The sequence below is a fragment of the Somniosus microcephalus genome, unplaced genomic scaffold (genome assembly GCF_052327205.1).
Source record: "Somniosus microcephalus isolate GS21.2 unplaced genomic scaffold, FLI_Smic_1.0 unresolved_chr1, whole genome shotgun sequence".
Taxonomy (NCBI): Eukaryota; Metazoa; Chordata; class Chondrichthyes; order Squaliformes; family Somniosidae; genus Somniosus; species Somniosus microcephalus.
The window spans coordinates 41,360,834-41,370,134 of NW_028225179.1; the positions used below are offsets into that span (position 1 = coordinate 41,360,834).

The 9,301-nt window shown below is 44.5% G+C and overlaps 1 non-coding gene across 1 annotated transcript; it reads right to left on the reverse strand.

Annotated features, from left to right (window-relative positions):
- Positions 1-5,103: 5,103 nt before the first annotated feature.
- Positions 5,104-5,198, reverse strand: trnar-ucu (transfer RNA arginine (anticodon UCU)). Its single transcript has 2 exons — positions 5,162-5,198; positions 5,104-5,139 (listed from the first exon to the last, which is right to left on the reverse strand). It is a non-coding gene; the product is annotated as a tRNA-Arg (tRNA).
- Between the last annotated feature and the right edge of the window lie 4,103 nt (positions 5,199-9,301).

A 9,301-nucleotide genomic window follows, 5' to 3' on the forward strand; every position in this document is an offset into this window, starting at 1 on the left:
GAACTCCCTACTGGGTTTATTAGTGACTATCTTATATTGATGACTTCTAGCTTTACTTAGTGTGACACAAGAGCTTTCCAATCCCCGCCAGCGCCTGGAGACCGGGAAATCCGTCAGGAGCAGCATTCACCGCCAGGGCTGAAATCTTGCTCGGTTTAAACGTCTGTTGTCAGCGGATTGCAGCACATCCAATGGTGAAAATGAGCGACAATATCTGGAAACAGGTAACAGGTCAGTGTGTTACAGAGCGGAACGGACAGTAACCTAACTATCTTAATTATATCACATCTTTATCTTCTATACCCAACGGAACACAAGCCTAGTCTGTGCAACTGTTCTTGATAATCTAACCTGTTTAGCCCCGGTGTCATTCTGGTCAATCTGCGTTGCACCCACTCCAAGGCCAATATATAATTCCTGAGGTGCGGTACCCAGAACTGGACGCAGTGCTCCAGATATGGTCTAAGCAGAACTTTATACAACATATGAACATAGGAACAGGAGTGGGCCATTTAGCCCCTCCAGCCTGTTCCGCCATTCAATGGGAACATGGCTGATCTTCGACCTAACTCCATATACCCGCCTTTGGCCCATATCCCTTAATACCATTGGTGAACAAACATCTATCAATCTCAGATGTAAAATTAACATTTGATCCAGCATCAATTGTCGTTTGTGGAAGAGAGTTCCAAACTTCTCCCACCCATTGTGTGTAGAAGTGTTTCCTAATTTCACTCCTGAAAGACCTGGCTCTAATTTTTAGAATATACCCCCTAGTCCTAGACTGCCCAAGCAGTGGAAATAGTTTCTCTCTATCTATACTCTCTGTTCCCCTTAATATCTTGAAAACTTCGATCAAATCTAGCCTTAACCGTTAAATTATCTGGAATACAACCGTAATTCATGTAATCTCTCCTCCTAAATTAACCCTTGCAGTCCGGTTTTCATTCTGGTAAACCAACACTGCGCTCCCTCCAAGGCCAATATATGTGTAGCTTTCAAAAGCTCTTATAATAATTTGTCCGTGACTGCACAAACCACTCTGGGTACAGGTATAAAGGCCCAGTAATTCCGTTCCAAACGCGTGAGTACGGCCGGGGTACTCACGCGTCTGGCTGGAGGAAATGCCGGTTTTCAGCATGCACAGCGCATGCGGGGAAAACCGGCATTTCCTGTCCTCTGAACGAAGGGGTTCAGAGGCAGAACGCGCGCGACTGCACAGGCAGTGCGTGCGCAGTAAAATTCCTTTTTTTTTTCAGAATTGCGCGCGTGTAAAGGCCTCCGGTCTTTACGCCTGGAAAAACAAAACGTAAGTATTTAGTTTTTCAGCTAAGTGGTCTTTTAGTACAATGTAGAATTTTTTTTCCACAGGTTTGTTATTTTTAAAGGATTTACAGGATGGTAAGTTCAGTTTCAGACCCTATTTTTAAAAAATTTATTTTTTTCAAAAAATTGATTAATTGTTTAAAACATTTTTAAAAACTTATTTATAGTTATTATAATCAGTGGGATGTTTTTTAAAATTTTATTTAAAGTTAAAGTAGTGTTTTGGCAGCCCATACTTTTCATGAGTTTGACAGCTCTTCCTGTCAAACTCATGAATGAGTTTCCCCTCCCCTGATTGGCTGCACGGTGCTCACCTGATCCCAGCCGGCACATCGCACTAACTACGCCGCTGGACCAGGTAATCACATCGTGCCGACAGCTGAACCGGGCCTGTGACAGGAAATGCAAGCAGGCCTGGGCTTCAGATGTCGGTGCTCAGGGTGAGTGCAGATCGGGGGCTTGCACACGCGGCAAGCCCCCAATCCTAATTTCAGGGCCATTGTGTATAATAAAACAGGATTATTAAGCATTAAACTTCCAGTAGAAAGAAGTAATACTTAACAAGATGACAGTCACAGTCTGTTCGTTGAACCCTGGTGTTCCTTCCGAGTGACTGTGGCGCAGTCTCCTGATGTATCTTGCTGTATTCTGTTGACTGAAGCGTGCTTCTTTGGGTTCTTGCTGTGTTCTGTTGAATGAAGCTGCTACCAATCTCCAATTACGCGGTGTGCGCTACTTTCTGTGTTGAAAACCTGTATCTTTATACCCTTTTTCATCTCGTTTTGCCTACGGGGTAGTAATTAACCCTCTGACACCTGATAAAAGTATTGCTTCCCTCGTTTGCCATCGTATGACCTTGTTAATCCCACTAGGTCTCTTTCTGTGCACAAAAAAGTACCCTTCACTTTTCACAGAACATTTCTTAAAATGTTTTCTAAACAGTCTGTCCATCCTATAGCTGTACCAATGAAGGATATCATCAACTTCTATCTCTTTCTCTAGTTCTTGTTTGTTTAAGCATAATATTACTGAAATCCTCTTCCCCACCAGCCTCCATAAACTTAGCACTACATTCCGTTACTTCAGTAATTGAAAACACAGCAGTTTCAGTCAGGTTGGCATAATTTCCCATCCTGCTTTTCTCTCAGCCAGTCGTCATGTTATACAGGCATGTAGGCTTTTAACATTCAACTTCACATATTAAACTTCTTAATAATGTTTACTAAAACCTACAGGTACACCCTATCCTACATATGGTTACTGAAGTGTGGTATCTCAGAACTGCTCACAGTGCTCTAGGTGTGGTCTAAAACCTTACCCAAATGACCCGGCCAAGTCCTGCTCACTTGCTTGTGAGAGCTGCCCCACAGAGTAGTCAAGTAACAACCTGACATAGGCATACTCAAGGAGCCCTTCTCAAAGAATCACACCTTTCAGCCAACGTCCCAGACTTCTCCATCACCATCCCTGGGTATGTCCTGTCCCACCGGCAGGACAGACCCACCAGAGATGGGGGTCACATGTCCCATTCGTACCAATAGTCATTGGTGCAAGAATCCAGTCGATACATTTAGATCTGCATGACTGCAAATTCTCCAATCACTGACCCTGCACCATGTGTTTCACCTCCGCAATCATTATTGCGCTGGTTTTGTGATATTCAGTTTGTCGTGTGACCACATGTCTAAAAGAATCGCATCAGTCATTAAAATAATGTTACACCTCTGATATTTAACTGTAATAGAAGATGTTGAGAACAGTACGAGTACGCTGCAGGATAATGAATATAAACAGCAGGAATATTGCAACAAAAGTAGAAAATGTTGGAAACACTCAGCAGGACAGGCAGCATCTGTGGAGAGAGACACAGAGTTATCATTGCAGATCGATGAGCTTTCATCAGAACTGGAACAAGTTAGAAATGTAACCGGTTTTAAGCAAATAAAATGGCAGGCAAAGGGGGAGCGGAGGAAAGAACAAGGGGAAGGACTGTGATAGGCTGGAAGGCAGGAAAGATTAAATGACAAAAGTGGTGATGGTGCAAGGCTATAGGGGTGGTATTGGGAGAAGCAAAGAAACAAAAGATGGATCCAGAGGAGGTGTAAATGGCAACAGCAGAGTCATTACCAACAGCTGCTGTCCACAAAATGGGAACAGTGGATATGAACTGAAATTGATGAACTGAAATTGATGAACTGAAATTGATGAGCTGAAATTGAGTCCGGATGAAAAGATGAGGTGCTGTTCCTCGAGCTTCCATTGAGCTTTATTAGAAAAGTGTAGGAGGCCGAGGACAGAAGCTCAGAGTCACGCTTGTGGTCTGGATGAAGGTGTTCCAAAAAGTGATCACCCAATCTGCGATTGGTCACCCGAATGTAGAGGAGACCCACGGTGTGAGCAGCGAATACAGTTTACTACATTGAAAGAAGTACAAGGACTTCGCTGTTTCAGCTGGAGCGAGTGTTTCAGGCCCTGGACGGTGGGAAGGGAGGAGGTCAAAGGGCAGGTGCTACATCTCCTGCTCTTGCACGGGAAGCTGTCGTGGCAAGAATCAACCTCCGCATCTGCTCCCTGTTCACCGGCTGCTGAAAACTTGTCTCCAGATTATAAACTGATTCTAGGTTAGAGATAAACATTCAGGGTAGAGCCTAAACACAGCGGTTGGCATAAATATATCTAACCAGAGGCAGCGTTAAATCTCCTGTATTGCTCAAATGCTTCAATATATCAATATGACAATAAACGTGTTCAAATACAGTGGGGGATTTAAAGCTGATTCAGGGCCAGTGGTTTCCAATGTGAACTTACATGTGGCTCTCTTGCCTCTCTCTCCCCTTCCTCCCACACGCTGCAGGTTTTCATACCCTGTTTGAAATCTGCTGCTCTGGGCCAGTGCATTCCACAGTCTCACAACCCTTTCTGCAAATACAGTTTCACTGCTTGACTTCTAAGCCTATTGGTTCCGGGTATCGAAGATAAAAAGAAAAAGGTCTTGCATTTATGTAGGATGTCCCAAAACCGCTTTACGGCCAATGAAATACTTTTGAAGTGTAGTCACTGTTGTAATGAAGGAAACGCGGCAACCAATTTGCGCACAGCAAGATCCTACAAACAGACATGAACAGATATCCTGTTTAATGATGTTGACTGAGGGATAAACATTAGCCAGGACACCGGGGATAATTACCTTGCTCTTTGTCGAAATAGTGTTTCCTGTCCACCTGAGAGGCCAGACAGGGCCTCGGTTTTTCATCTCATCCAAAAGACGGCAACTCCGATAGTGCAGCGCTCCCTCAGTATTGCACTGAACTGTCAGCCTCGATTTTTGTGCTCAAGTCTTGGAATAGTTCGTGGATTTCAGGAGACGGGAGGAATCTCCCCCAAGCTCCACCTGAAACTCCGCACAGTCGCAGGACTTGAACCATAAACCCGTCATTTTCTTTGCATGTATCTCTCTATCTCTTCCTAACTATTTCTTTTTTCTCTCTTTTCCCTGATAGATTTCGCAGGCTTCCTTGAACGGCCACTGCTGATCTAACCTGTAACACCAGCAGAAAATGGTAAAGAAAGAAATAATGACTGAGGCGGCAGGGAACGTAATTCAGAAAAGTATAATGGAATGAATAAAATATTTCAAGTAGGTGCGCAGATTGAAGCTGGCCTGTTCTTCAATCACAATTCAGGCGATCTCATTGGCCATTCCCATTCTCTGACGGGCTTCAATGAACCAGTTGTGGCTTTGCTGCAAAATTTCACCACCGGAATCTGATTAAATAACGACTCTGGTGGGACTCGAACCCACAACCTTTGAATGACTTTCCCAGAAATCATTAACTAGAAGTCCAATGCGCTATCCATTGCGCTACAGAGCCGATGACATGCTAGGGTTTCACATTACTCTATACAGGGATAGTCATTGTTCGTCAACTGCAGCAGCAAAATACTGCGGCTGAAATCCGAAATAACAACAGAAAACGCTGGAAAAACTCAGCAGTCCAGGCAGTGTCCATGGAGAAAGAAACAGAGTTAACGTTTCAGGTCGATGACCCTTCGTCACTCCAGAATGATGCGGGACTGATTAACTTTTGTTCATGTTTCTGTCCTGGAGATACAAGTGGATTGCAGCTGTCAATCATAACAGGGTTTAGGGGGAACTTCCTGCATTAATCAAACCACCAACAGCCTCCAGCTGTCAATTAAATCTCCCCATCAGAGAGAGAGAGAGAGAGAGACTGTCAGAGAGCTTCCTGCATCCGGCCCTGAGTCTGTTACACGCACCAGCTGCTCACCCACACCCCGCTGTCAGAAACACTGAACATTTTTACCGAGACCCTTCAAATACAGTCTATAAAATGAGAAAAGGTCAAAGTTCATTAAAATTCGATAGAATGGAACAAAGTTAATAAACTTTCCACCATCACTCGGTAACCATGTTCGCCATTCCTTCAATCGGTGGAATAAATTATCGGCTGTTAGAATTTTTTTCACTGGGTTGAATAATTTTTGTGTGAGGAATGTTCCAGCGTCGTAAACCAGGGGAACGCGCCGACCGAGCTGTGCCTTGATCGCTTCTGGGCAGTCGGACAGTTCGTCCTTCATTCTGCTCTGATTCACTTTCCCAAAGCGGATCGACAGATCCTCAAATCTACTGACTGGGTTTTCTGTTTTTGGTTCCTTTCGATTTGTCCCGCTCCCGACTGGCAATGTATTCCAGACCTCGTAGCAACCCTCCCCCTTGCATCGTGTCACAGCCTCGATTGAAAGCGACCCACAGCAACCCGAACCTCGTCACCTATCCGCTGACAGACACACCGCGGTCACACTCTGCTTCAGTAAGATTAATGTCCAGAGCGGGTTCAAGGTCCAATTCAATTGCGAGCAGAGCGCAGCACTTGAGAGCGAAACAATTTTGCCTTTTGTAACTGTCTTCTAAAGCGCCGCACTGCTCCACTCAGACAGTTCATTAGGACGATAATGTATCCCAATAAGTTTATCCCAATTCAGCCGTTCTCAGGGGTGCAGAAAGCAAAATGTGAAGATCCTGCATTGGCTGGAATCGAACCCGGGTCTAGCACGGCAGGCAAAACGTCTCTGTTTGAACAAGGCAATGTCCGCACAGATCCGCGCAAGTGCCCAGTTAGAAACCTGTCTGAAAGAACATGCAGTCTGACAGAGCTCCTGTGATTACCCAACCCAGTCTGATCTACAGCCGTTGCACCGGCCACTGGCAGCTGCGATCACCGAGTGTTTAAGGCGTTGGACATGAAATCGAGCGTCATGTGTTCTGCGCAGATGCGAATCCTGCTCCCAGCGCCGCTGCTTCAAGCTCTCTTCCTGAACCGGTCTGAAAGAATGGCTGATCAGCTGTGCGAGGCGGTGCTGTGCTGCCCGTCATTACTTTCAGTAACTCGTTGTCTGTCAGCTGGCTGCACGTGTCCAGTGTGAAACCTGTCTGAGCGCCCAGCAGACTGACTTTAGTTTAACCATCTTTTAAAGATGTTTTCCAAGAGTTGCCCTGAGCAGATGGTGAGTTTCTTTCTGAAGAGCGGTTCGCCAATCCAGCTCCGAGGGAAAGTGGGTTGTGACTGGAGTCACTTGCGTAACAGGAAGTGTGAGGGCGGCAGTTTCCCTTTCTGAAGGACATCAATAACCAGTTGAAGTTTTACTGCATAATCTCCCTGTCGAGCCCTGACCTGAAACAGGACTCGAACCCATAACTTGTCAATGCTGAATCTTGATTCACAAGTCCAATGAGATCTCCATTGCGTCACAGAGCTGATTTCAACGCAAAGCCTTTTCATTTACCTGGCTGGTTGGTTTTTATGCTGCTCCCTTAAAGCTCGGGAATTTCGGACAATGTGGGGAAAACGTTGCGAAATCTGCGTTTTTCTATTTAAAGGAATGTTATTTCGAAAGTGTCGATATGCTGTAAGAATAACCAGTAATAATAAATGGGGCGTCTCCAGGATTTGAACCTGGGACCTCTTGCATTTCAACTTTTAAATCCCAAAGCGAAATTCATACTCCTAGATAAACGAGCCGTCGACCAAGTGCCTTTACCCTCATAAGAGCATAAGAAATAGGAGCAGGCCATTCGGCCCCTCGAGCCTGCTCCGCCATTTCCTAAGATCATGGCTGATCCGATATTTGGCCTCAACTCCACTTTCCTGCCGGCTCCCCATAACCCTTGACTCCCATGTTGCTCAGAAATCTGTCTATCTAAGCCTTGAATATATTCAATGATTCAGCTTCCACAGCTCTTTGGGGTAAAGAATTGCAAAGATTCACGATCCTCTAAGAGAAGAAATTCCTCCTCATCTCCGTCTTAAATGGGCCACCCCTTATGCTGAGACTAGGCCCCCTCGTTCTAGATTCCCTGATGAAGGGAAACATTCTCTCTAAATTTACCCTGTCCAACCGCCTCAGAACCTTATATGTTTCAATAAGATCTCCTCTCATTCTTCTAAACTCCAATGAGTATATGCCCAGCCTGCTCAAACTTTACTCATACTCATAAGACAACCCTTCCATCCCAGGAATCAACCCAGTGAACCTTCTCTTAACTGACTCCAATGCAAGTGTATCCCTCCTTAAATAAGGGGACCAAAACTGTTCACAGCTCTCTAGGTGTGTTCTCACCAGCGCCATATACATTTGTAGCAAGACTTCCCTACTTTTATGCTCAATCCCCCTTGAAAAAAGGCCAACATTCCATTTGCCTTCCTAATTACTTGCTTCACCTGCATGTTAACTTTTTGTGTTTCATGTACGAGGACAACCAAATCCCTCTGTACCACCGCATTCTGTAGTCTTTCTCCATTTAAATAATATTTTTCTTTTCTATTCTTCCTACCAAAGTGGATAACTTCACATTTTCCCACATTATATTCCATCTGCCAAATTCTTGCCCACTCACTTAACCTATCTATATCCCTTTGCAGACTCATTATGTTCTCCTCACAACTTGCTTTGTATCATCCGCAAAATTGGCTACAATACACTCGCTTCCTGCATCCAAGTCATTAATATAGATTGAAAATAGTTGAGGCCTCAGTACTGATCCCTGTGGTACGCCACTAGTTACAAATTGCCATCCTGAAAATGACCCATTTATCCCGACTCTCTGTTTTCTGTTAGTTAGCCAATCCTCTATCCTATCTAATATATTACCCCAACACCACGTGCTCTTATCTTATGCAGTAACCTTTTATGTAGCACCTTGTCGAATGCCTTTTGGAAATCCAAATACACAACATCTACTGGTTCCCTTTTATCCACCCTGCTCGTTACCTCCTCAAAGAACTCTAATAGATTTATCAAACATGATTTCCCTTTCATAAAACACCTGTTTGATTGTATTATGATTTTCCAAATGTCCTGCTACTACTTCCTTAATAATGGATTCGAGCATTTTGCCCATTGCAGATGTTAGGCTAACTGGTCTATAGTTTCCTGCATTCTGTCTCCCTTCTTTTTTGAATAAGGGAGTTATATTTGCGGTTTTCAAACCCGCTGGAACCTCTCCAGAATCCAGGGAATTTTGGAAGATAACAACCAATGCATTCACTATCTCTGCAGTCACGTATTTTAAGACCCTAGGATGCAGGCCATCAGGTCCAGGGGACTTGTCAGCCTTTAGACCCAAAAGTTTGTCTAACACTTTTTCTCTACTGATAGTGATTGTGTTAAGTTCCTCCCTCCATTTTGCCCCTTGATCTTCTACTGTTACTGGGATGTGGATTTAGGAAAAGATGATCACATTTCCAATTAATGAACAGGGGCGCTGCGAGCTGGGATCTCACCTGCGCAGAGAAAACTAATGGATCTTTGAACACAACACCTTAACAACTCGGGCATCCCAGCTGAAAACGCACTCTTTTTAAAAAGACTAACGCACAGAATGATCCGGGACTGTGAGCACACCCAGTTTAAACAGACACAGAATGATCAAGGACTGTGAGCACTCCCGGTTTAA